The sequence below is a fragment of the Lepisosteus oculatus genome, chromosome 27 (genome assembly GCF_040954835.1).
Source record: "Lepisosteus oculatus isolate fLepOcu1 chromosome 27, fLepOcu1.hap2, whole genome shotgun sequence".
NCBI classification, from domain to species: Eukaryota; Metazoa; Chordata; class Actinopteri; order Semionotiformes; family Lepisosteidae; genus Lepisosteus; species Lepisosteus oculatus.
The window spans coordinates 5,286,377-5,312,197 of NC_090722.1; the positions used below are offsets into that span (position 1 = coordinate 5,286,377).

General features: G+C 50.1%; 1 protein-coding gene across 10 annotated transcripts in view; it reads left to right on the forward strand.

The window, feature by feature from the left end:
• sema6cb (semaphorin 6Cb) overlaps positions 1-25,821 on the forward strand; it is a 306,316-nt gene that overhangs the window by 182,323 nt on the left and 98,172 nt on the right. For 4 of the 10 annotated variants that reach the window (XM_069184909.1, XM_069184904.1, XM_069184913.1 and 1 more), the window contains exons 1-2: positions 1,255-1,516; positions 21,909-22,019. The gene's annotated coding sequence lies outside the window, so the exon portion shown is untranslated. Of the gene's footprint in view, positions 1-1,254; positions 1,517-1,658; positions 1,855-4,174; positions 4,271-5,233; positions 5,419-21,908; positions 22,020-25,821 lie in introns of those variants that run through there. The other 6 variants (XM_069184912.1, XM_069184914.1, XM_069184907.1 and 3 more) reach the window with 5 other exon arrangements.

Sequence of the window (25,821 nt, forward strand, 5' to 3'; positions counted from 1 at the left end):
TCTCCCGCCAGTGTGGTGCATTTACAACAGCACCTCTGCCCTCCTCCTGCCTGACCTCACCCACACCTGGAAGCTCGGCAGGCTGATGTTCGATAGGCGCCGTAAGCTGCACTACCAGGAAGCGACCGGACGAGAAAATGCACTGCCAACCGGGTGTATCCCTGGGGATGAGGTGCTGTACCGAGGACCTGGTTTTTTATCAAGTGGCAAAGATCATTCGAAAGTGACAGATTGGCGTTGCTGGCCCGGCAGGCCCAGTCCAGCGGATGCCTGGCGGGGCAAAGCAGCCAGGTCTGGGGTGAAGTCGAAGTGCTGATCGTTGGCACTGTCGATCCCCAGCATGCTCTGCGGCGAGGAGCGGGGCTTGGCGTGATCAGGGCTGGGCTCATTTAACATGAGCGCGGCTTTAACATTCACTGCACCTGCCTGGCTAACGTGCATGGAGTCGGCGCCAGTCTGATCGCTCGCTCACGGGCCCCCTTGCCCGGTGCGGGGCGTGAGGGTGACGGGCCTGGTTCGGGGTCTGTGGATCGGAACCAGCTGCCCTGACGGGATTGTCACGGCGTGGCTCGAGGCCCACGTGTTGAAAGTTTGCCTTCGTTTCTGTTTTTGTTTTGTTTTGTGTTTTTTTTTGCTCTACAAACTGGCAGCGGAATGAATGCTTGGCGTCCCTGTGATAGCGCCTCGATTCACAGGGAAGCGAGACGCTTTGTACTTCAGATCCAGCGAAAACCTCAAGTCGCATCAGAAGAATTCTCGCGAACTGGAAAACAAAACGAGACGGAAAAACGGAGGGAAAACAAAATTGGCAACAGATGAAATGAAAACGGGTTGTTGTTTTTTTTCTCCTTCTTCTCCAAGCTGCTCTTTGATATAAAGCCTCGCTGTGTTTTGGAATGACAGTAGCTGCGGCGCTTCCAAAGCCGAGCTGTCCGTCAGCCCTTTAGCCCAGGTGCGACTGATCCGTTCTTCCCCGGCCTGGTCCTGCCGCTGACGCCTGACTGCCCCCTTTGCGCCGGGCAGAGCAGTGGCGCCGAGACGGGGCGCTTCGTCTGGAAACAGAACTCGACGGGAGCGAAGGTGACCTGAAGGGTTAATGGCAGGCGGGGTTGAGAGAAGAGGGGGCGGTCGCCGGCGAGCTGCTATTGGCCGGGCGAGCCGCCCGCGCGCGCGTCAGGGAGGGGAGGGGGGGGGCGTGTCCGCGAAGCGGGGCGCGCGCCGCCCCCCCCCCCCCCCCCTCCGGTGTCGCTCCAGCAGCGAGCCAGCGAGCGAGCCGAGCTCTGGAAACCAGCGGCGCGCTCGGTGCGCAGTCGTTCGCTTGCAAAGGATTACAACCCCAGCGCCCAGAACAGCCGACTCGAACCTTGTTTCGCGGGTGCGGCTTTTTAATTATTATTATCATCATCATCATCATCATCACCGCTGTTGTTGTGCATATGTGGAGACGGGAACGCTGGATTGTTTGGCTGGGATCGGAGGAGAACTCTCCGCCGACGGATCCGTCAGCTCGGGCTAGGTGAGTGAGGCTTCTCCCCCTGCGAACTGCGAACTGCGTGGGGCCGCTTCGCCTCCCCCGGGTGGCTGCTCTCAGGTTTTGGGGGGCACGCGGGGGGTGTGCCTTCAGATTTGTTCTCGTTGATCCCTGAGAGCCACGACCGGAGGAGAACTTGTAGTGTTGTTGTTGTTGTTGCTGCTGCTGTAACTGCACAGGGTTTGAGGACTGTAGTGTACAACACGGCAGGAGTTTTTTTTTTTTTGTTTGTTTCGTGATTCCGGGACTGGGGGGTCGGAATCTCCCCCGTAAATAAACACCCTTGCTCCTGGCTTCGTACCTGACGGGGTCTGCCGGCGCAGGTAAGGCACTGCCTGTCCGCGCTCGCCGGAGGAGCCCCACTGAGTAACACAGAGAAACAAACACGAGACTTTTACCACCGATGCGGTCTGGCGAGCGCGCGGGGTCCGGATTTCGCAAGTTGCTGGACTTGTAGTTATTTTATCGTCTTATAAAATGTCCCCGTATCCCTCTTGGCAAGGACTGCACGGGTATTGCAAGCCAGTCGCTGTCCGCGCTGGTGTTCGCGATCGCATAATTGCTTCGCCGGTCCCCCCTGAACTTCCATCGCTGTGGCTGTCGGATGATGATGTTTCCCTAGTGAACGTGCTTCTCCGGGGACGGGGGGCTTGTTGGATCCCCCGGGTCGTGCTCCTTCGTCGTGTCTCCGGGTGTTGCCGGGTTTCGGGGTGAAATGCACGATCACCACGGCGTCTTCTCCGGGAAAGCAGAAAGTTAGTTCATGGAGCGCGTTGCAGCGAGATCAGCTTTAATTAGCCGTAGGTGCCAAAATTGCATTTCATCTCCCTAGTTTGCAGATACGCTTTGTTGCTAAACCGCGATATCGCCCAGTCCCGTTTCCCTGCGCAGGCACGGGCACTGCCGAGCGCTTCCTGGTCGGCACTGGGCTGAGCTGCAGTTTCTCCGGCGTTCGCCAGCGATGCCCCGCGCCCCAGTGGCTTCTCTGTTATCAGCGCTGTGAAGACGGCGTGCTCCTACCCCCCACCCACCACCACGGAACTTGTTTTAAACAGCGGCTCCTGTCTGCGGTCATCGCGCCGCCGGCCCGCCGGGAGACAGGTGTGTGCCGGCGGAGGTCGCGCGTTCGCTTGATGCAGCCTGAGGAAAGACACCACCTCGATAGCCTCGCCGTCTCTCGACGGCTTCTGCTTCGGGTTGCGAGCGGTCATTTGGCCGGAAAACGGTCTGACAACAGCAGGACACGGGGACCGTCCCCTGAGCCGATCGTGCGCGATCGTACGAGACGTGTTCCGGCAAGGGGGTCACGATTGCTGGATTCAGTGCCACCTCGCACCCTGTGGACAGCCTACATTTCGGGCGCTCGCAGACGGTTGTGCATGATGTGCTTTCAAACGAGCGGATTCCGGTCTGGAAACGGAGACGCTGGTTGCCCTGCGCCTTCCTCGTGAAAGACTATGAATGACTACGACTACGTATGACAATACAATATGACAATACAATAATGACAATGACTACGAATGACATGATCACAAGCTTTTCATCGGCTTCCTCTTTAAAAGTTCAGCGCTTGCACGGACGCGTGAGATTGCGCCGCGTACCTTGGACAGATGTGCAGATCTGTACGATTCTGTCTCGGGCCCCTGAAACCCTTTGTTGTGGCTGCGCGAGTCACGCTGGTCTCGGTCACTGTCGTGTCGTCTCTCCTTAGAACCCGCAGCCTCCCCGTGTAGTGGAGTCATTCATTACAAGGCAGTGCTCATTGGCAAGAAGACATTTGACAAGCCCCGAACCGCTTAAAAGTTTGAGGTGATTTAACAAAGAAAAACGCTTATCTTGCCCTTTTCTGTAGTTTACTGAGCGCTCGATGCTCTACCGATCTTTCCTGGCGAGCACTGTTCATGATCATCACAACAGCATCTTGCAGCCGCTGACAGTGTCGCCCGTGAGAGAGAACCTGATTTATTAGTATATTCCCGCACGCTGTGGCTGAAGGACCCCTGGTCGCCCCGGTGTTAGAGAGGGATTGTTCCTGCGCTGGTAGGTTATTGTAGTGGAAGACCGACATCGGATCTCTCAAGGCTGTAGCTCTCCCCGAGAGATGTGCCCGGCGCAGACTCTGGCGTCTGCAAATACTCCGAGGAGCGAGTGATATTTACTTTTAATATATTCTCCGCTTCTGCCTCTCAGTCCGCCCTGACGTGTAGTTGGTGCGGCTTCGCCCCCAGCACAGGTGGAAACTGTTGCAGCGCGTGCTGTTCTGTCTTAATTGCATTGCAATTAGCTCGTTGTTGCTATTCATTTGTCTAAAGCTTCTGTGCAAAGCGACTTAAAAGATGCGCCGATTTATGCGACCCGGTGTCCCGCCGGTGCAGTAAGAACACCCGATGTTTCGAAACGCGATTCCTAAACCTTCAACTCGCCGCTCCCTCGCGCTCGAGTCCGGCTTTGCTTGTTTGCATTTCTGTGGCGGCCGTCCTCTATCCACCTGCTGATTGACCGGGATCGCCCGGACCGCGCCCCACGGGGGAGTGTTTTTAATTAATGTGCCCCCCCCCCGGGTTGAAAGTTCCGCTGCCCTGTGCTCGCGAGCTCGCGTGGCTGCTGAACCCGACTCTACAGACGCGGTCCGCGCGCTGGAGGTGCTCGGCCGAGGGGTCCCGCTCGCGCACGCTTCTACAGTTACCCTGTGGCTCGTCTCGCGTTGCTCGCGGCAGACAGGCACGGGAGGTGTTACAGGTGAGGCTCATGCGCGCTTTGTACGACGAGTTCCTCTTGCCTCTTCCCCCGTACTCCGGTGACATCGCCGAGGATGTCAGGGGCGACTGGGCCACAGAGGGGAGCCGTCACCCCGGGACCCAGGGGCTCTGCTGATGAACTGTAAGGACAGTGAGTCCCAAGCGTCCTAAACAATAGACTCTCCATCGCAGTTCCCGAACCAGCTCAAGCAGCGGTCCGTGTCACTTTCGGTACCTGGCACCCTCTGAAACACGAAAAGGGGCGTTTATCCGCTCTGTCGGGTATTTATGGACGTGTGTGCATGAAACCCGTCATGTAATATTCAATATTGTGCTTGTTTTTCTCCGTGTGCTGCGGTGACATCAGGCACCACGAGTCTTCAGCGTGGAGGGCTGATGTTGCAGGACTGTCTCGGAACCGCAGCTCGGCGCTGGTACTTTCCCTCGTCTTATTTACCCAAGAAGGAACATGAGTAAATAATATCCTCACCATTGCGCTTTGGTAGTGGCACATATCGGTAACGGCGTCTCGGTTCTTTTACTGGTGGTTCTCCGGCGCTTGTGTCTGCAGGCAAGCGGCTGAACAGCGGACCTTCTAATCCGAAACGCTTGTAAAGCAGTCAAAAGACGAGCGCCTCAGGGGCGTCGGAAGCCTTTTTTTTTGGTGGTTGTGTTCGTAGTTCTGAAGTAATCGATTCCGCGTTAACGGGGTCTCATTAGTCTGAAAAACTTCCTGCAGCAGTGCGTACGGCGCGCGCGACGACAACAACACTTCCTCGCGCTGGAGTAGAGCCGAGCGCGCGCGCCGTCGGGCCTCGGCGTGCCAGGCGGGCGGGACGTGTCACCGGAATTTAATTAAGAAACGTTAATTGCTTCATTCGCATTCTGGCACCGGCCCCACAGTGTTTTATTTTCGTTTTGTTTTTAATTCACCGCACCACCATTTTTAAAAGGTAAAGCAGGAGGAGGTCTCGCTGAATACGTTAAGCGTTTTGTTTTAAAACTGTATTCTCAGGCGTTGTTTCTGCGTGTGTGTTTTTTTATCTTACGTTTTATTTCGCGTTTATCGACCAAGTGTGGACGGGAAACGCACTGAGCTGATAACAGTAAACGAACATTTCGCCAGAGGAGAGTGAGGCATTTTTTGAGGTAAGTTTATATTGTACAAAACAAGAAGGACCCCGCTCGTTTCTCTCTCTTGACGAGTCTTGGAGTGTTTTGCAAATTAATTTCACCTTGTTTATTCCGGTGCCTCATCGTTTTTGTTAGCCTGAAATGAAGGAGGTCGCGCCGTTTGGGGGGAAAAAAAACATTTTGGTGTCGGTTGTCATTGTTTTAATTCTTACAGGGCCTTAATAGTCAGAGGAATTAGAGTCCTGTTTCGACACCATTAAAATGGCCCCGTAAATCTGACTACAATTATTACTGTATTTGTATTTTTTCACGTCCTAAGCGTGAACGTGTACTTCGTCGCGTGCTTCACTTCAAAACAGGAATAAAAATATAAAAAAGTGAGATTTTTGAATGTATATATTATATATAAAACTGACGAACAGATTTCGTCAGAACCCGGAAAAGCGCGCGGGCAGTTAGACGTTCTTCGGCGTTGCGCTCGCGGCACCCGCTCCTCCGGGAGGTGTTCGAACGCCCGCGCGCCCGCTCGCTCGCTCGCTCGCTCGCTCGCTCGCTCGCAGCCCTGCGAGAACTGAAGCACAGAGACAGAGAGGAGGGGGGGGGGGCGTCTCCCCGGAAAATCGCACGCCCGAGCTCAGCACCCCCCGGGTCGCTGTGTGCCAATGCACACTCTCCGTTCGGCTGTCAAGTCCCCCCCCCTATCAAGCTCTCTTTTAAAAGCGGAGCTCTCCGCCAGCCTTCTCCGTGAGAGCGGCTCGTGCCCCCCCCAGCATGGTGACGGAGCCGCCCGTTCGCACCCCGGCGCTGTTTAAAGGCTTCAGCCCAGGTCGCCCCGCGTCAACGCGTCTGTGGTGGCGGAGGGATCAACTGGGCCGCTGGGTGTGCATGTCCGACCGTCGCTGGGGCCTGCGAGGGGTCTGAGCGCAGAGCCTTCCTGTTACAGTGTCGGGGAGAGCCAGTGCCCTGTCCTCTTGCCCCCCGCTGGTTCCCTCAGCGCGGCCTGGAGCCAGGAGAGGCGACTTCCCAAGGTCAAGGTCGGCTTTGTTCCTGTGGAAATGTCTGGCGTGTGCCCCCCCACCAACACCGCCTTCTCTTTCTCTCTCTCTCCCCCCCCCCCCCCCCCCCCCTCCTCCTCCTCCTCCTCCTCCTCCTGCTGAGAGCGAAGTTCCTGAAAGAGGGGACCGGGAGGCGCCCACATCTCCACAAACCCCCCCCAGTCCTCTGGCCTGGCGAGAAACCGCCTCGGCTCCTAACAAGGCACCCGTACGGCGGGGTCCTGTCCGCGCTCTCGCTGGGCCGGGGGCAGGGGAGAGCTGCCTGCTGCTGCTGCTGCTCTTGAATATGGATGGGCTTAGGGAGAGCGGCCCCGGATAATGAGGGACTTTGCATCTATTCTAGGGAATGTGGGGGGGGAGGAGACGGGCCGCGGGAGTCGTTGTCCGAGCGCGATTCTCTCTCTCTCTCTCTCTCTCTCTCTCTCTCTCTCTCTCTCTCTCTCCTTTTTTGTTGAGGAAGAGGAAGATCCTAGCGCATGACCCTGGTCATGGGCACGCTTCAGAAATGTGTTTTTCTTCTTGGTAGAATATGGCTGGGGGGGGCTGAGCCTCTTTGCAATCTCGTCCCTGCTGTAGGGCCTCTTCCGTCCCCTGTTTGGCAGCGAAGGCCCCGACCGAGTTCCCTCGGACAAGAAACGCCGCTCGACAAATCCCGAGATCAGTGCTGGGTGATGGGTTGCTCGGCCCGCGGGGGCCCGGTTCGGCCCGCGGGCCTCGATAGCGTGCCGTGGGCCTCGGGGAAGAAGAGCCGCGCCTCTAGACCCCGTCCCGGCTCTTCACGACCTGCGAGGCCCCCGAGAGCCCGCCTGGCCTGAGTTCTCAGAGCTAAGACATCGCTGGGTTCTCTCTCCCCCCCATAGTTTCAGTTTGAGTCTGACGCCAGGTTGTTCACAAACGGAGCGAGGCCGAGCGAACACTCGTGCCTGATGTCGGGCTCTTAATTTCACACGAAATGGCAGGTACACAGGCGGCCCCCGTGCTCGTGGAGTCAGCCTCTCATGAGGGCCTCTGTGAGCTTTTTCTCGCGTCGGAGGCAAGGAGACATTTATCCGACCGGCGATCTTGTGGTAATTAACGAGCGGGTCACGTCGGGAAACACGCCACTCGTCTCTTTGCGTTTCCTTTGTCGGTGGAAGTGCGGCGAGGTCTTTTGGGTGGCGTATCGAGAGGAGAAAGAGAACGAGGAAATCGAGCTTATAATAACAGATACTCTCCGCTTTTGTAGGGGCGGCTTAATTAGTCAGGCCTGGGCTTTAACGAGACAGCTGTTAATTAGAAAAAGTTCACATGCTCAAGGGTCTAATTAAGTTCACTCTAAAGCTCAAGATTGCTCAGTGTGGCCTGCGACAGTCTTTTTTTTTTCAAAAAGCCTTTATCATAGCTACTAAAATTAGTGCCTGTGCCTTTTTCTGGCACATTCTTTAGGTCCTGTGTTTGTACAGAAAAACAAATGACCATTTGTGTGAGCAGCAATTTTTATATTGCTTAACAATTCCTCGTTGGTTATCATTTCATTATTTTGAAACATACACGCACGTTCACACCTGACAATTACAGTCTTTGACATTGTGGAGGTTAATTAGCTTTCCAGAATCTCTTAAGTCCACGTTGATCTTTTTTTTTTGTTGTTGTTGTTGTTGTCTCAAGCTCAGCGCCTCCGCAAGATAAATGCTTTTGTCTCCGATTGCGTGAATGGAATACTTTCAGCATTGCCCCAGCATCGAGAAAATCCCTAAATGTTTCTTGAGCTGATGACTGAGCAGGTGTTGGTGCTCATTCTGTGCTCTACGGTTCCCAGTCCTGTTCCCAGAAGCTCACAAACCAGCAGGTTTGTGTTCCAGCCGAGCTTTTGGTTAACAAATTGAACCGTTAACCAGTTTATTGACAGGGTTCATTTAGAATGATAGGTTGTTTTCAGCTCTTAAAATGTTGGAAGTTGACTTGGAACTGCTGTATTTTGTAACTAACAAACTTCCAAGCTTTTGAGGAGAAAGAAGGAACAGGCGAGTGATCCAGAGGCGCAGTTCAATTAAGGCTTCAATCACCTAATTAAGCAAGGCTGGAATGTGTGGGCCTCAGGGCCCAGGACTTGGAGCTCATGGCAGATTCCTCCACTATTGCTGGTATCCTCTCCTCCCACCCCAGTCGCCATCTGCAGTCCTGCCTGCTGCTCACACCTCCACATCACGCATGCAGCTCCAGAGGGGCCAGGGAAACGCACACAGAATCGCCAGGCTGGTCCCTGACCCCAAAGGCATGAGTTATATACAGTACACAGCAGGATCTTCATCTCTTCAGTCCCACATGTGTTACGTCACACATGGGGGGGGGGGGGGGGGTTGATTGATTTAAAAGTTTCAGAGCAAATAAACAATGTTTTCCTCACGTGATCTTAAGCAGCTTATTTTAAATAGGGGATGTTTGACCTGCCTTGTTCGTATTAAATGGTATACCAGTACATTAATAAAAAAGGAACAGGAATGAGAGGCACAAACTCGGAGCACTGTTGTCAATAGGTGGTTCCTCCAGCTGGAGGAGAAACTGGAGTTCTGTAGTCCCGGTCCAGTTGGTTTATCAGTCATCTATAAGCCTGGCAGACGGGTCCAGTTGTACAAATGAAGCTATAATTATTGGTCCAAATAATTTAGTCAAAAGTTCTCCATAATCTGGGGTTGCAGGAGTGGGGTTGTTCCATTCCCTGGCCTCTCTGTGTAGAGCTCAGCATTTCTGATCCACGCCCCCGACGATGTAGCGGGTTTGCTGGGTACGGTCCAGTGTGGACTTCGGCACAGGAGGCGCCTGAAGGATTATATCGATCCTGCTAATTATCAGTTAAATAATTCAGGATCCGGCCGTAGGGAAGTTCTGTTGATGGAGCGGTTAGGTAAAACCCTGTAACTCGTCTGGGGAAACGAGCTTTAAAAACGCCATGATACACCGTGCGTCGCTCCTGTGCTGTTGCTTCAGAGAGGTAATTGAGTGTTCCTGTAGCAGCTGTTCTCGAGAGCGTGATGTTAGGGATAGGGAGGAGGATTTCCCCATCTTGATCTTGCTTTCTCTCCCCTGTTCATTAGTTGGCTTTGTATGCGACGTATACAAGTCCGGTTTGGCAATACGAGGCCTGATAGCAGCAAAATTACTTTTGGAGCTGGAGCTGTTGCTGGGGCGTTTCAGCTTTGTAAGATTGTATCCCTGGCACCTCTGGTGCGATAGACCTGCTGGTCGGTTAGCATGGGTAATGATGCATTAAGGCAAGGGTGTAATTTTATTTCCAATTTCCGCCGCACCGTAGTTTCGTCTTAAATTACGCGATGCTCATAGCCGCCGCCGATGACTGTGTCTTTCCTAATGGTCTCAAGGTAATGAGCGCTGAAATAACCTCCCATTGCTGAGCAGAGGACAATGACGCCTGCGGAATAGACTTCGGTTCTCCTTCCAGTCACCCTGCTGGGTTTTTTTTTTTGTGCTTCTTTCTTAACCTCTTCTGTCCTGCAGTCTTATTTTGGTCAGAGAGCTCAAGGGAGCAAGGGTGGACACTGCTTAGCTTTTAAAAAAAACCTCCTCGCAGGGTTCAGTGGGGGGGCATTTAAGCATGTAGTAGAGAGTGGCGATGCGGTCCAGCCCAAGAACCGGCCTGCCATCTCTGTGCCAGGCATGTCGTATTGCCCAGCGCGCGCAGGCCTTACAAGGCGCTGGACAAGCCTGCTGCATGAACCGGTTGCCCCCGCTGCCACAGGACGTAGCCGGAATAGGATTCCAGTCCTATCTAGCATGCACATCCTGTAGAACATCGTCGTGAAGAGAGGGGGTCGTGCACTGGCTCCTCACAGACGGTGCTACTTCGAACCCGGGACCGTGGAGCTGTGGGGCAACGGCCCTGGCGTTTTTCGGGAGGAAAAATCCGGCAACCTCTGTCTTGCAGTACACGTTCCGTGTGTTCTGATCTAACAGTCTTAATCACCAGCTATTACTACGAGGCCTTTGGCACAATGGAGTTGTTACACAGAATCCTTGGATGTGCAAGTTCTCTTACACCGTGAGAGGTGAGAGAGAGAATTTGGCAGGGAGCAGTCGGGTTTCTTAACACTGCGATTGCTTCCTGCAGTGATGAGTAAAGAACCGAGCCCCTTCAGGTCTTGCCAGAGGTACTGACACCTTTGAAGGGGCTCCAGTGGGAAAAAGAATTGGTGTTGCCAAAGAGAGGAATTCTTAGTGTTGTGGGGGTGGAAATAAAGGGAGTGAGTGGTTTTGCGTAGTGCCAAGTGTGCTGGGCTGCTGGGCTCTTGTATGGTAGCCAGCACTGTGTGCCAGATGTTCTGTTATTCTAAGTCAAGCAAATCACCTTTGCTGATGGGTGGTGATAACTGAATCTCTTCAGTGTTGAGAGCGTGAGACTTCAGGTTTTGCGAATTTAAGTTTCAGAAAGTTGGACCATTTCAGGACGGCTAACGACTGTGTTCGTTTGCGAAAATGCAGGAATGGAGAAGAGCTTGAATATAGAAAGAGCTGCATTCTCATCCAGCTGGCTACAAGTACCACATCCACTCTCTGTGTTTTTGAAATCGTTTTTTTTAATTTCTCCAACGCGTCACCGCGTGATCCAGTTCTCCCGTCGGGAGCATCTCGATTTGTAAAAAAAAAAAAAAATGGAAGGCGACTGACTGGCGGCGGATCCCCCAGACGAGGTCAGGCACCTTGGTGATTAAACGGAGGTCGCAGAGCTCCTGTTCAGGAAGTACTGGTACAGGAAGCTCTGTGGTGCAGGCGAGGGTCATGTGTTAATGCCAGGAGAGATGCAGCTCATGTTTAAGTGTGCGACAGTGATGCGTGCGTGCATGCGGGTGCGCTACATTTCAGAGGACCAGATGCGAGCGCATGTCCTCGCAGAGTGGCAGCTGCCAAGAACCGGGCACTGCAAGGTGTCAACAGGGCAGCTGTTGCACGAATAGCATTGTCTTTAAAATGTGCGAGTCCTGAAACGGTTTGTTTCGGGTCTGTTTTCACCCTCTACGGGGCTTAGTTTTGGCAGAGTGTAGAATAGTACATAAACATAGAGCAAGAGTCAATGAGAGGCCCTGACAAGTATAGAAATACAAGTGTGTGTGTGTGTAGGGGTATATTTGTGGTTTTGTGGTCACTGTTGAGTCCCATGAGTGACACACTTGAGGAGAGCAGCTAGCAGTTTCTGTTACCTTTGGCATATTTATTTTTCTGTTATGCTCGGTCAGCTCTTTTTGCTTTAGCTGAAGTACAGTAAAAGCTGCACACAGATTGGCAGTGGCCGGTCCATCCTGTCCCGTTTGGATTTGGGAGTAAAGGCCAATAAGTTTGCCGCTCATCTGCTGGGTACCAGCCATCAAATATTGGTTTTGACCATTTTGTGATGGTAGAAATAGGTCAGACTTCTTAATTGGTCCAGTCTATGCTCCCTGTTAAGGGAAGAGATTAGTATTCCTGGTATGAAGCCTAAACCATTTCCATTTTCATGTGTGTATTAAATTTTATTACCAGTCAGTATTTCATGGTGGGCATGTAAGTGTCAGGGCCTGTAATTATCTAACCTCTCCTGGGACTCTCTCTGTGTCAGGCCTCTGGATTTCTAATGGGGTTTTCTGCTCTCATTCGGGCACAATGTGCATCATTTAATTTCTTTTTCCCCAGACCTTGAGGTAAATTAAAAGGCTTTTTTTTGTCAGTAGTTTAGAGTTTTGGTCCGTGGTCGCAAAAGGTGCTTCTGTCAGCACTCTATAGTAAACTTTTAGGCGCTGGAACTAAGCATGTTGGATTTAGATCTGTAGGCCTTATAGTAAGTGTTCATGATCCTTTATTTTCTTCATCACTGTGAAAATCTCATTTCAGGGAGCTTCTGTTCTAAAGAGCTCTGGCAAACAGGCGCGGACTCCTGTGAAACGCAGATAACAGCAAAGTGCACAAAAGAGAGCAGTCACAAACATCACAGTGTATTTGTGTGGTGGTGTTGGTGGTGGGGTGATACCAGCCATGTAGAAACGTTTTCTGCGGGGGCAGGGGCAAGTGGAGGTGGCAGCAATATTTATTTTTGTCCGATCTGCCTGTTCAGTGTGCGTCTTTATCCGTTACTGTACAGTACGTGTCGTAGGTTTTGAATCATGCTTGCCAATTTTTTTTTCCACGAATGCTCATGTAGAGGAGCTTGGGGAGGGGGGGGGTCTGTTGTTCTTGGAAAAGACGAGGGATACAGAATTCCTTTCTTAGCACATGGAAGTGCACGGGCCTGTTGGACCGACTTGGGGGGGGGGAGGGTCTCAAACCACAAAAGTTTCTCACAGATAGTTAACCAGCAAAACAGTGGGGCTGAGAATTTGGCAGCCGTCGGAGAAAACATTTGGACTCTGTTTCGTGACAAAAGCCTTGCTATATTTAGGACTGCTTATGAATTTTGCGTTTGTGGCATGGCTTAAATATTTTGTTTCCGTAGGCTTGCGCAGAATGGTTGAGATGTTTTGTTCTTTCATCCCATTTTCAGCTCAGCAGTGCCAGCAGTCTGGCCACGTAGATGCACATATATTTTTGGTTTTCCTCAGCGCCTGTGGTATTTAATTACATTAAATGCACGAAGGGCTGTGTACAGTATCTCGATCTGAAGGCATGAAGGGGGTCGTTCTTCTCAGTCGGCCGCTTAGTCGTGTTGTTTTTGTAAGGAAAAAGACTTCGTAGCTCTCCAAGATAACAGTAAGCAGAAAATGAAGAAACGGGGATACGTTTTCAGAAGCAGAGATTTGCAGGATTGCTAAATTCCTGCATTTCGAGTGCTCTGACCTCAGGTTTATAGTGATTTGTGGCCCCCAGTTCATTCCTTCCCATTGCGCAACCTTTTATAACGACGGTTTTACTGTTTTGGTGAGGGTTACCAGAGTGAGCAGAAAAGTACAGAGGAGGGGAAGGGAGAAGGGCAGTTGGATACATCTGGCCTCTTGAAATGAGCAGGAAAAATCCTTATTTTTGACATTGTCAGCCCCCCCCCCCGCCAAATGCACACCGCCTCTGAATTTGCAAGCTTCTTGGGACAGGAGCTATTTTTAAGTCCTTCAGCGAAAGGCAAGGCAGTCAGTGTAAGGTCGTGTCATGTACAAGGCTTGACCTTGGCAGTTCACCAGCTTGTGCCCCCTCTCCCCCTCGTTCCGACAGGAGTGAGGGAGTGTCGGGTTTAACCATGTGCAGGCTTGCCTGCGCGCCTCCGTCAACGAGCGCAGGCACAGGCCTCTGAGAAATGTGTGTACAGCAGCGATTCTCCTCCTTCTTACTTGTTTGTCTGTCTTGTGATGTGGGGCTTGCTTCATGAATCACACACGATTCATGTATCGCTCCTGCAGCCAAAATCTCGGGTGGAAGGGGGTGGGAAAAAATCACAGGTTCTCAAGTAACCCGGTAATGGTTTCCATGGGGCGGATATTGCTGCTGCGCATTCTTCTAAAGCCTGTCGGAGGGGAAGTTGAAGCCAGCCAGCCAGCCCTAATATGCTTCCCCTGCCTTGATTTCTTCCCCAGTGTTCAGGAATGTTCATCTAATCGATTAGGTATGCTGGGTCAATACCAATATTGAGCTGCAAAAACGTTTTTAGATTTAAGTAATGCAGGAGAAACGGATTTAAAAGTGTTGCAAGTTGTATAAAGTACTTTTGCAGGAAGCGTTGTAAAACCTTGGCCTTTTAAGAGAGTTACAGGATAGCCCCCTCAAGTTGGAGTCTGTATTCCGTGCTTGAGATGGCCCGTGCAAGTGTAGAGAGGAATCGCGCTGTGCGTTTAAGTGGCTGACTGCTCTTTGCCGCAGGAGGGCTAGGGGATCCATTAAGTGTTCTGGCTTTGTTTGTCAGCTGCCATTATTGGGGCGTTAATGGATTAATCCCGTCAGATTTTCCTTTAGCACTTTGGTAATAATAGAGAGGGGGCCCGCTGGAACAGAAGGCACGATCACATTAAATTATATCAAGCGTTTCAGTCGGCGAGCAATCCCAAACCAAGGTTAAAGAGGAACAGTTGTGAAGGACACCCCCCCACACCCTTTTGATTATTCTGCTTAATTAACTGTTGGCATTAATGTCTTTATCAGTCACTGGAGAGGTGATCTTAATCCATGCAGAATGTGTGACTGGATTGTACAAACTGTCCTTTTGTGCTCCTGTTTCTTTTTTTTTGTATCCTGCTGCCCCCAGTACAGGCATCGCTAATCAGATCTACTCTGCGCTGCGTTAAATTACTGTAATGCATTCAGCCTGGGGAGTGGTGAGAATGCACACCGCTTGTGCCCTTTCTTTGATAAATCTCCCGTCACGCCCACACGCCAGCGTCGTGCGGCAGGTGTACGAGAGGGAACAAGGCTGCAGATTGGCTTCTCTTTTCCCTGGGGTTCGTGGCCTTTAATTACTTCTTCCCCAGCCTGATTCATCGCTCCCCTGCTCCAGCACCTGAATTGTGTGAATTCTGTCCTTTTTGGAGTGCATGCTGCTTGCTGGTGGTTAATGAAGACGTGTGCCAAGATTGGGGCCCTAATTAACTGGAAATAATTGTAATAATTTTGGGGGTAGGTTGGCCACCATTCGTTTCTTGCCAGTTACCCTGGGATAATCTTCATTAACTGCATAGATGGGTTTTCTTTTTTTTGTTTGTTTCTCTGCACAGAGAAGTATTTGCCCTGCTTTCTTTGTCGTTTGGGGGAGGGAAAAAAATGTTTTTAATTATTTTTGGCTTGTCCAGCTTTCTCCACTACATCATCATGGCAACACCAGGGTTTTAAATCTGACTCCTGATTATGCAGCAATCTTACCGGCTCCAAGTTTTGCATTGCTGTCTGGCAGAATCCCTATGCACAGGAGTCTGAGCTACTGTAGTTTACTATACTCTTATAAAGCTGAGCTGGAGATTTCATGCTTGTTGTCTTGTGCTGAGTAAATGTGCAAAACCCTGCTATATGTAAATAGCTGACATCTTAAAGTCAGACGTGCTGCATTTCTGCTTATTCAGTACAGTTGACACAACAACCAGCCGAGCATAAAAACTGACACCGTATCAGGCTGCAGGGAAATGAAAGTCTTTTTTTTTTCTTCTCCGCCCACAATCTCATCCATGCATCCCTGCTGTGTTTTCCCACAGTTGTGTAAACGTTGGTCTCCTTTGCTACCTTTCCCTCAGTCCCTGGGTGATCCATACGTTGTGGTCACTGGGTGTTTGAGGCTCCTCCATTTTGTGCCAGAGGGTTTGCCACAGTGTCTGCAGTTTTACTCATGCTAATCTGACAATGTTTTGTCGTGAGATGGAAAGCTAGTAAGTGGCTCGATTGCAGCAGAACACAGTTAATTGCACTTATCATTTCCCATTCTTTCTTGTACAGTGTGGTGCAAAATATCCAAGAATCTTATAACCTGAGGTGATTCTTCCAGGTCTGATGGAACTCTCCTTTCCAAAAAAAACAAGCAACACTGGCAGGAAAGGTTAAAGGTCGTGGCTTTGTCGACCTTAAAAGGTCCAGAGAATTGTGCCATCCCTCTGTGGCTCAGGGGGACGAGGAGGGGGAGTGTCTTGAAACGAGCCGAGAACCAGAAAAGCTGTTTCTTACCCCTCTGTTTTGACTCGGATCCTCAGCGTGCGCGTTCTAGCTCGCCCTCGCTACCGCCGAAACGCCGCCCACACGCATACCTGCTCTTAATCGGCAGGAGCAGAGGGTCTGGCAGCCACGTGTGCGTTGCCCCCAGGCCGGGACAAGCCCTGATCTCTCTGAGAAGCTGTCAGCGTCAGCCCTTTCCAGAGAGCATCTGGTTTCTGTTTTCTGAATTGCTGGGGGGGGGGGGGGGGTTGTCAGATGAGGCACTGTGCATAAAAATTAGCAGAGCGGTCCACTCCCACACCCCTCTGTGCTTCCGCACTTGCAATACAGATCCGTCACCCTTCTGCATCAGGCCCTGCTTGGCATGGCCTTGCCCAGCGCTGACCCAACCCAATAGAAATGAATCCAGTCTGTTACAGTTACAGCCTCTCCCCGTTAGGTTTGCTCTTTTTTTTTTTTAAATGGAGTTTTCATGAGGATGATTTCCAGTCAGCTAAGAAAAGCAACATTATCTTTTTATAAAAAAAAGTTGTTAACTTGTTTAAAAAAAAAAGACTCCCAAGTAACCCGTTTGCCACTGTTTTTGTTTGCTTGCCAATCTGAACGTCTACAGAACAGTTCTCACAGCAGCGTGGATCTGAATGGGGTCTAGGATTAAGAGCATCCAATCACCCGAGATTTGGAACTACACTGGGCAGTGGGGGAGGGTGAAGAATTGAGGTGGGGAGGTTGCCGAACCACAGCGGGATGTCTTGGATTAATCTGACGTTTAGCTCTGGCTAGTCTGCTTCCAATCTGCCTGGTTCTGAATCGCCGGATGAAATGGATGAGGACAGACCCTGGGAGTGGTCTCAAGTTCAAAAATTCTTTTATCCATACATTCACCCGTTTCTCATGCCCTGCGTGTGGGGTTCTGCTGTTCCTTCTCCACGCCGCTTCCTGTGCGTCTCAGTCCGACTCGAGGTCTAGCCTAGTCTCGGTCAGTCTTGGATCCGGGAGCAAAGAAGTGGAAGCTGGCGTAGTGGCTGGCAGGGACACCAGCTGTGGCCCTCTTACCCCGAGGGCCCTCGGAGGATCCGTCTCTATTGCGTATTCGGTCTGCGCTGGCGTAGAAGAGACCAGGACAAGGTCATGAAGAGCAGTTACAGATAAGAGGATGGCATTCAGTCCATCGGGCGGGCTGAGACTAAGGTATCTCCACCACACCAAAGGCAAGGGAATTAGATTCCTTTTTCTCCGTGACGGCATAAGAAAGGATTCAGTAGGGAACTTTCATGGGAGAATGTGTCACATTATGATACTGTGTACCTGTCTGGCAGAATTCCTTATGCAGGGGGGGCTTATATTGGGTAGAAAGTTTAATATGCAGTGTAGGCACAGAGGAAACAAACTGTTCCAGGCAAATACAATAAAATACATTTGCAAGGGAAGAATAATAATGTGGGGAGCTGCAGAACAATACCGCTATCCACAAGAAAAACCGAATGGGATTTGTTAGGTCTCTGCCAAAGAAAAGTGAACTCCTCTCAGAACCCAAGCGCATTCTTAGTACAGTACGGTTCTATTCCAAGCAAATCCGAAGGGATTGAGTGTCGATTGCGTTGTGATTATTGAGCAACACCACCCACTAGGTAGACTTTTGAAAGTAGCCATCAAGCACTCTCATTGTGCTTTTCTCTTCCAGGTTTAAAATGAAGGAATAAAAGCGACCCTGTAAAAACAGGTTCTGTCTGTTGATCTGATTAGGGTTCTGATAGACCCTTTATCCCACTTGTGCTTAATACTGCATGCCGTTTCAACCCTGAGCTGCTTTGTTCCGGACTGCAGAGCAGTGAAGTCTTTCCATCTCGGAATCGTGAGCGATTAACTGGACTGCTACCACCCCCCTCTGGGGCTCAGATTTTAAAGCTTTAGAATCGATGCTGTTGCTGTGTTGGTAGTGGTGTGGTACCGGTTGCTGTGCCCTGTAATGGCCAAGAACAGAACGGGGTGTGCATGGGTGCATTGTTGTCGTACAGAGCTCTGATGTCCAGTGGTCTCTGGCTGAGATACGAGAGGCGGGCATTACGTTTCCACTGTCTAGAGTGGAGTTTTCCTCCTCGATTTGATGAGTCTTGGATGGCATGGTCCTGTACTGTACGTGCAGGGTTGCACGTCATCCTGTCGTAGTAGAAGTTTGCTTTTTCACCCACTCATGTAAACCTCAGACGAATGGGACTTGATTAAGTAGTACTGTATGCTATGCATGGGCCATCAGTCATGATTTTTCAAAGACGCCGTTAGTACTTGTTAGATCTCTCAGCTGACTTGCTCTGAAAACCAAAGATTTTTATCTTTCCACACTCTAATCAATCTTGAAAAAAACATTTAAAAAATCCATTAAGGACTACTATAAATACATGCACCCTAATTTGTTCTCCAAAGCAGCGCTCTTAAAACAAAAACTGTGCTCCGTACCATTTGGGAACAATTTGAATTCTGGGAAAGGGATCCAACGTTTCACTCAACGACAACAACAACCAACAAAAAAAAAAAGTTGAGCTCAGACGAAAACTATTCTGCCCACGACAACAGTCACGCAACTCCTGAAGAATCTGGATCTGGATTTTTGCATTTTTGAAAATATTCATCAGGCGGGGTGCGTGCTTTGAATGCCAAATTAGTCCTGTTGTGCTGCTTACCAGATAAAAAAAAATGAAGTCATATTGGGCTTCCTGTCAGGTTTGTTGGATTAATATTCCAAGTATCTAAAGATCACGAACTGTCCTCCATGTCAAATTGTAGTATTGGCAGCTAACCACTGCCTTTTAAGAAAGCCATAAGCCCAGAGGAGGATAGACTCTCCATTTTGTGCCTTGATTTCTTCCTATTTTAATCTCGGGGAGTTTTTCCTTGCCACTGTCGTCTTAGGCTCGCTCACTGGGGGTTCAGGCCCAGAAATCTGTGAAGCTGTTTTGTGACAATGTCCATTGTAAAAAGCACTATACAGATAAAACTGAACTGAACAGTCCATGATCAACATGTGGGCCTTATGGGGTGAGTGGAGCTTAAGCCAAACAAAGTGAAATAGCTCTCTGCTTGCTTCCGGCAAGTTCTGTTTTTTTTTTCCACATACAGCTAGAGAGAGACTGACACACAGACTGAATTCTGCAGTGAGTTTCGTGTTGCTAAATTCCTGCATTTCGTGTGCTCTGACCCCAGGTTTGTAGCGATTTGTGGCCCCCAGTTCATTCCTGCTCATTGCGCAACCTTTTTATAACGACGGTTTTACTGTTTTGGTGAGGGTTACCAGAGTGAGCAGAAAAGTACAGAGGAGGGGAAGGGAGAAGGGCAGTTGGATACATCTGGCCTCTTGAAATGATCAGGAGAAATCCTTATTTTTGACAGTCCGCCCATCCCCGCAAATGCGCAGCACCTCTGGTTTTGCAGACTTCTCGGGACAGGAGCTATTTTTAAATCCTTCAGAGTTTCTTGCCCTGAATGGCGAGTGGTTGATGTCGGATCTGAATCCAAGGCTTCCCTCCTGAAACGGAGAGAAACTCGAGGAATAGTCTGCATTGTCCACTGTCTACTACATACAACTGCGAACCACAGAAGTGCAACGTTAATCGGAGCGTCATTATACCGTCATAAAGACAGGTCCGTGTGTCTAGGCTGCAAAGGAACAAGGTTCTTTCCATTCTGAAAAGAGAAAAAAGCCGACAACGTTTTGTCTGGAGCCTTCTTCAGGTGTGTCACACAACGAAACGTTGTTTGTGTTCTTGTCTCTCCAGCATGGAATAAACCTTTACTTGTTCCTGTTGTAAAGATGTTGATGTTCGCTGTAACTTTCTTATTAAACAAGACACTGTGCAATATTAGAGTTTAATTTTTTTAACGTTGTGGCAAGGCTATCTTGGATAAGAACGAAACACTTTAATCTTCAAACTTGTACTTGGTGGTCATTACCCATCTTTATTGTGGAAATTGGAGAACCGCCTGGTTTTGAGGCAGGTGCAGTTGGGTTAATATTGATCCCAGCCTCTTTGAGGATTTCTCCTCCTCGTCTCATTGGGTCACTGGAGAACATCTTTCTGTTCAATCTGCATCTCTAGGCTTTTCCTCTGCCTGTGGGTTTTGCCTGCCTGTGCAGTTAGACTGGGAAAGAGGAATCAATTTCCTCCCCCCGACCCCTTCCCAGTTTCCTGGTTCGTGAAGAAAAAGGTTTGCTTTGGGTTCAGTCCAGAGCAGAGCAGGCTTGAGGTCTCAAGACCCATGAACCTAACCAAGTTTGTGAAGATGAAACGGTTGCACACAGTTTAATTATATCAGGGGTGCATGAGCTGGATTGCAAAATGATTTATCAAGTTGCAGCCAAAGTACGTAAAAGCGATATTTTTTTTAAATCTGTATTCAAGAAATATAGTACATGACATCTTCACATGTCATGGTGCTTAAGGAAGAATTTGGGCTCTACACCCTTATAAATGTTTACTGCACAGTACAGTGCAGTAAGGCCCAGTAAAATTGGGGTAAAAGCACAGTACAGTGTAATACAGCCCAGTGAGATCAGTGTAAAAGCACAGTACAGTGTGATACAGCCCAGTAAGATCAGGATAAAGGAGCTGTCAAGGGCGGCTTAGCCCAGTGACATATGGTAGAGGGTGATGCCAACTGGGGGGGAAACAATGTCAAAACAAACATGGTAAAATCTGCTAGAATGCCTTCCAAAATTCACCACATCAAGCTAGGACAGGCGTGATTAGATATGCAAACTTGATTCCAAGAGATGGAGATGGCGAGATACAGTGCTACTTGCGTTTTTACCAAGGCAGAAAAGGGAAAGATTAAACTTTCATGTTCTCTGTTCAGGCAAGCTTCCTTTGTTTTTCTCATTCCGCGGAGAAAGAGATAGGAGGAGAGGAGAAAGTGGCTGAGGGGCACAGCGCTTTAATAAACCCCGACTGACGCGTTCCAACAGGCTTCAGCAAAGCTGTGCGGTTAATGCACAGCAAGATTTATTTCTCCAAACATCTCCCAGCTTATCCCGATCCAGTCTCCCGAGCGAGAGCGTTATTCAGTTTCTCTTTCTCCTCAAATGACCGCTTTGATACTGTGCGCTGAGGAGGAGTGCAGTGAAGCCCGTCGGAGAGCAGGATGGCTTTTCCTGCCTTTCGAAAGACGCGGATGTTGAGGAGGATGTGATTCCTGTATCATGAGACTCGTTGAAGGATTTGATGGCTGTTCTTAAGGCTAAGTGACCTGAGGGCATGAGCATGCTTTGGAAAAGCCAAGGCATCATTGGTGAGGTTTACTGTGCTGCCAGTGTACGCTCCTGGATTTCCTCCTTTCTGTCGGTTCAAACTTTTGCCCTCCAGATGCATGAGTTTGCATGAGTTCTGGGGGGAAGGGGTGCTTTACTTATTCGATGAGACTTTGGCACGGACACAAGTTTTTCAGCCGGCCTCATGTTGCGCATCTACGGTACCTGCCTCCGGATAAAGTCCTCCAGCCACCGAGGCGCACCGTGTCGGCCGCGGGCGTCGTCCTGTCGCCAGCGCCGCTGTGGCGCGCGGGCCCTGCGAGGAGGAGCGGGGCGTGAAAGGGGATGAGCGTCCCATCCAGGCTGGTGCTGCTGGGAGTTTAATAAACAAAAAGACAGCTGAATGTGACGGCAAACGGCTGTGACAGCAGAGCCGTTGGCGGGGAGGGTGGGGGGAGGCAGGCGAATTTGCGGCATTGCGTTGGCCTGTGAAGGTCTCCAGTTCGGGCTAAGAGCTAGTGTGCAGAATGGGCTTAAATTGAGAGCAGATTTGCTAAGTTTAGTCCACGTATGTTTGGGCCACACTTGGTGCAGAATCTCATTACTGTTCTTTTTTCCCCCCCCTTTAGGTTGTGGCGGGGAATTAAATACACTGATCGCCCTGAATCCGATTAGGCCTTTTGTCTGGATCAGCTGACTGCGACCCTGCAGTATAATAGGCTGTGTGATCTGAAGCCAAGGTAAGAGGTCTGGCTGGGGTTTCGGGAGGGGAGGGGCCCCATGATTAACCCTTCCTTCCTGCTCTGTCCTGCAGCTTTGCGTATTGCTCTTGTGCTGTTCATGCATTCCCCCTCCCACAGTGTCTGTCATCGTTTAACGAACTTCAGGATCTAGAGGCTGTGCGACCCACAGCCGACGCACAGCGGTACAGGTTGCGCTCTTGAAAGCACAAGCGACACATTTGGTTAAAGTGAGGCGTTTGAAGTTTTTGTTTAGCATTCGTTTTTGTTCCGGGGACAGGTTGACAAGCATTCCTCCGACACCCCAGCTTAGGTGCCGGGTAGAGTCCTTGGCTGTCGTTCAGAATAGCACAGATCCAAGCTGACACCGCATGCCCCTTGCCCGCTGTGTCCCCACGCTTACAGGGGGCGAGGCCGAGACCCCCCCCCCCAACAGCCCCTCTCCATCCCCAGCCAAAGTGCTTTCCCCCGTGTGACGCGCGCTGGATGCCAGCCCAGATTTCGAGGAGGCAAGCTGCTCCAAGCGCGCCAGGTTTCAAGCAGGCCGAGGGCATGTAGCATGAAGAGTGCCTGCCTGTCTAACGCAACGATATGAAGGGCCTACAGCCCCGGCCTTGGAGCGCTGCCTTCGTTCAGGGTTTTTGTGCCCTCTCGCATCCTCGTGACTTAATTGAACCAATCGACCGGAATAAAAGCCCATTCTGCTGGTTTTTCCTGGTCTTAACGAGGTGTGAGTGAGAAGATGCCTCAAGCGGCTGCTGGAACCTGGCACTTGAGGGGCAGGGCTGCCAGCCACTGGCCCGTATGTCAGCTCGGAGTGAAGCCATGAAGGGATTGAACGGGGCCCCTCTGGATGGTTAGCACAGCCTTGGGTTCTGAAATGATTTTCCTGCGCGTGGCTCCCGAGTGGCATCACCAGTGACGGTTCTGCCACGGCGCACTGGCTGAGCTCGGTGGCCTGGTTGTCACGGGTTCGAGTCCGGGCCCATGCCTCTTGCGGGCGGCGACCAGAACTCCCAATTTAACGGCGCTCTCCCAGTGGGGACTCTCGGCTTCTCGGCAAATGACGGGTCCTGCGCCCCTCTGTGCGCTGGCGGTGACGTTGGCGGGGCGCAGCAGGGTGCTCCTTTCTCTAACTTGCTGTGTGCCAGGCGGAGCGCAGCTCCACCGGTCACATGGCCGCAGAGTGGGAGCTGAGAGCCAGCTGCGTGCCACACGGGTCGCTTGATGACCAGCCAAGTCTTCATCTTTAGAATCGATGACAGTTGTTTTTCTTTCGCGAGTCATACAATAAAAACAATATTGGTGATTCCAGTTGTTTTTAATTTTAAACAAAAACGCAAGCCACCCTGCAGGGGGTCAAGAACCCATCAGAAATGTGAGCTCGAACACTTTTTGATATGTGGCCAAATCAGGCATAAGAGTTACAGTGCAGGACTGCTGATGATTAAACAAACAGGTTTAAATATATATTTTTTTTTCCACATTTAAGGATTGCATTTCCATTTTCTGGAAAGAAAGGGGTTGTCAAAGCCATTAAAACAGATTTAAAAGCATCTCCAAATCTTACTTTTCATTGGATGGCAAGTTCGCCGACAACCTGGGTTGCAAAGTCTGGGCCCTAATTAAAAACTTTTCCTCATCCCCGGTTACGGCGTGAGTCATACCCGTCTCTTTCCGAGGTTCACTGATGATCACGCCTTTGTCGCATTTTGTTTTGAATTCCTTATAAATAAACAGTTCTTTGAAGTCGGACATATTTTTAGTATGGTAGTATTCTTGTCTCAAGAGGTGCTGTAGTCGAATCAAGCAAATCAAGAGGTACTGTATTAACAGTTTTTTTCCGGATTATTATTTATGTGGTTTACTGGAAAACACTTCATGAGTAATGCCTCTGAGGTTTGTTAAGGGAGGGATGTAGGGTGTAGATTTTGTTTCTTGTATTAAGTTTTCAGTGCAGCATACACATCTTTTTATACACCGATTTTCTTCTTATGGGAGACAAGTACTCTGTTGTAATTAACCCTGATTTTTTTTTTGAAGTGGTAGTTATTGTTCCTTTTATTTTGGGAATGTCCTTGGGACTGCAGTTGCCCTTTCATTTCTCAGACTGGTTATTAAATCTCAAATTAATTAAAGATATCGCACCGTTTCACAAATTCCAAATTTGAGTCGCTGGTCTGTCAACAGTTGAGAGCAGGAGTTGGCGTGAACTTCCTGCTCACTAGTCACTGTGAAACAGTCTCCTATTAACGTTTTATTATTATTTGTGTATTTTAGCTGGTGGGCAGGTTCCTCTTTTTGCAAAGTATCTAACAAAACATCGCCTAGTACGTGTTGGTTTGATGAGAATATTTACTTCTAGTATAGTAGCAAAACACCCGTGGTCTAATAGGGCCCTTTTGTGTCATTGGAGGTTTTGTGGCCTCGTTCTGAAGCGTCGAAACTTCGTCTCTTTTGTGATGTAGATTGGAGGTTGTACACAGCACCGTGTGCTTGGTAGTTTCATTTTGGTTTGAAATGCACTCATCGTGGCCAATTCATCATAACCCCAAAATGGAAAATAGCATTGCACTTCCCCTTTTAATAATTAGCTCTAGAGGATTGGTTGATTGTTGTTGTTGTTGTTGTTGTTGTTTGGATCACAGAATCTGCTCGATTCGGTCTGATTTATTTTTTGTGCTGACCTTCGGATCCAGCTGTAATTCTCCCAGGTAATCATGTATTGTAAGTAATAACACGGCAGGGAACCCACTGAAGTGAGCCCCCGCCTGAGTGACACGCAGCAGATCTTGGGGGCAGGAGAGAGAAACTGCTGCACCAGGGGAATTAAGGGTGGACTTGAGGGAGGACAGACTGTACAGCCCAGAGTGGAGCTTAGGAAATGAGTTCACATTATCTTGATGACCGAGTATTCAGGACCTGAAAGACGGTGCCTGCTCCAGTCTCCCTAGTCGCCATGCTGAGGCATGGGTCTGCTCTTACAGGTGAGCCGCCCTTAGAGCATGCTCGCTTGCGTTCATTTGCAGGGACTAGTTACGTTTTCCTTCCTTGCATAAACGGTGAGACTGGGGTAAGAGCCTTAAGAACTTGTTTAATTGGCTCCTTTTTGCAGTATGTGAACTTGCAATCTTTATACAGTATGTGGTTTTTTTTGCATTTGTTGGATGCTTTGTTCTGCACTGGCCATCCTCTTCTTGTATGTGTTGTAGCAGGAGGTGGTTTTAGCAGTGCGAGATCTGAACCGAAAACCAATGGGCCTAGGCTAGAGAGGAACTGAGCTCTCCTGCTGAGCAGCAGTCTGAGGAGTGAGGCCCTGACCAGAAGATGGGAGAGGGTTCTGGGTTCTCATGCAACAGCCAGGGTTTCACAGATCTCGTTTCCCTTTACTGTGCAGGTGTTCAATAGGCTCTGGCCGCGTTACTGAAGTGAGTCAGCCCACTGGGTTTTCCAGTTATGTGAAAATAACAGTTTGAATGAAAAGCGGTTCCCGTGTTCAAGTTGCAAACAAGAAGAGGACTTGTGGCCCATTTGGTCCAGCTCATTTATTTTTTCAGTAGCTAGATCTCATCCAGCTGTTTCTTAAAAAGAGGTCAGGGCTTTAGTTTGGTAAGGGCCAGCAAATACAGTTTCCATCCATTATCGGGAACAAGCGACTTCCTGACAGGGGTCATGGGAACAGGAGCCTGTCCTGCAAACACAAGGCAGGACTCTACCCGTGATAGGACATCAGTACAGTATCTGCTAATAAGGCCACCCAGCTGGTCCTGTTTGTATGTTGACAGTCCTGTTTTTCAGAAGC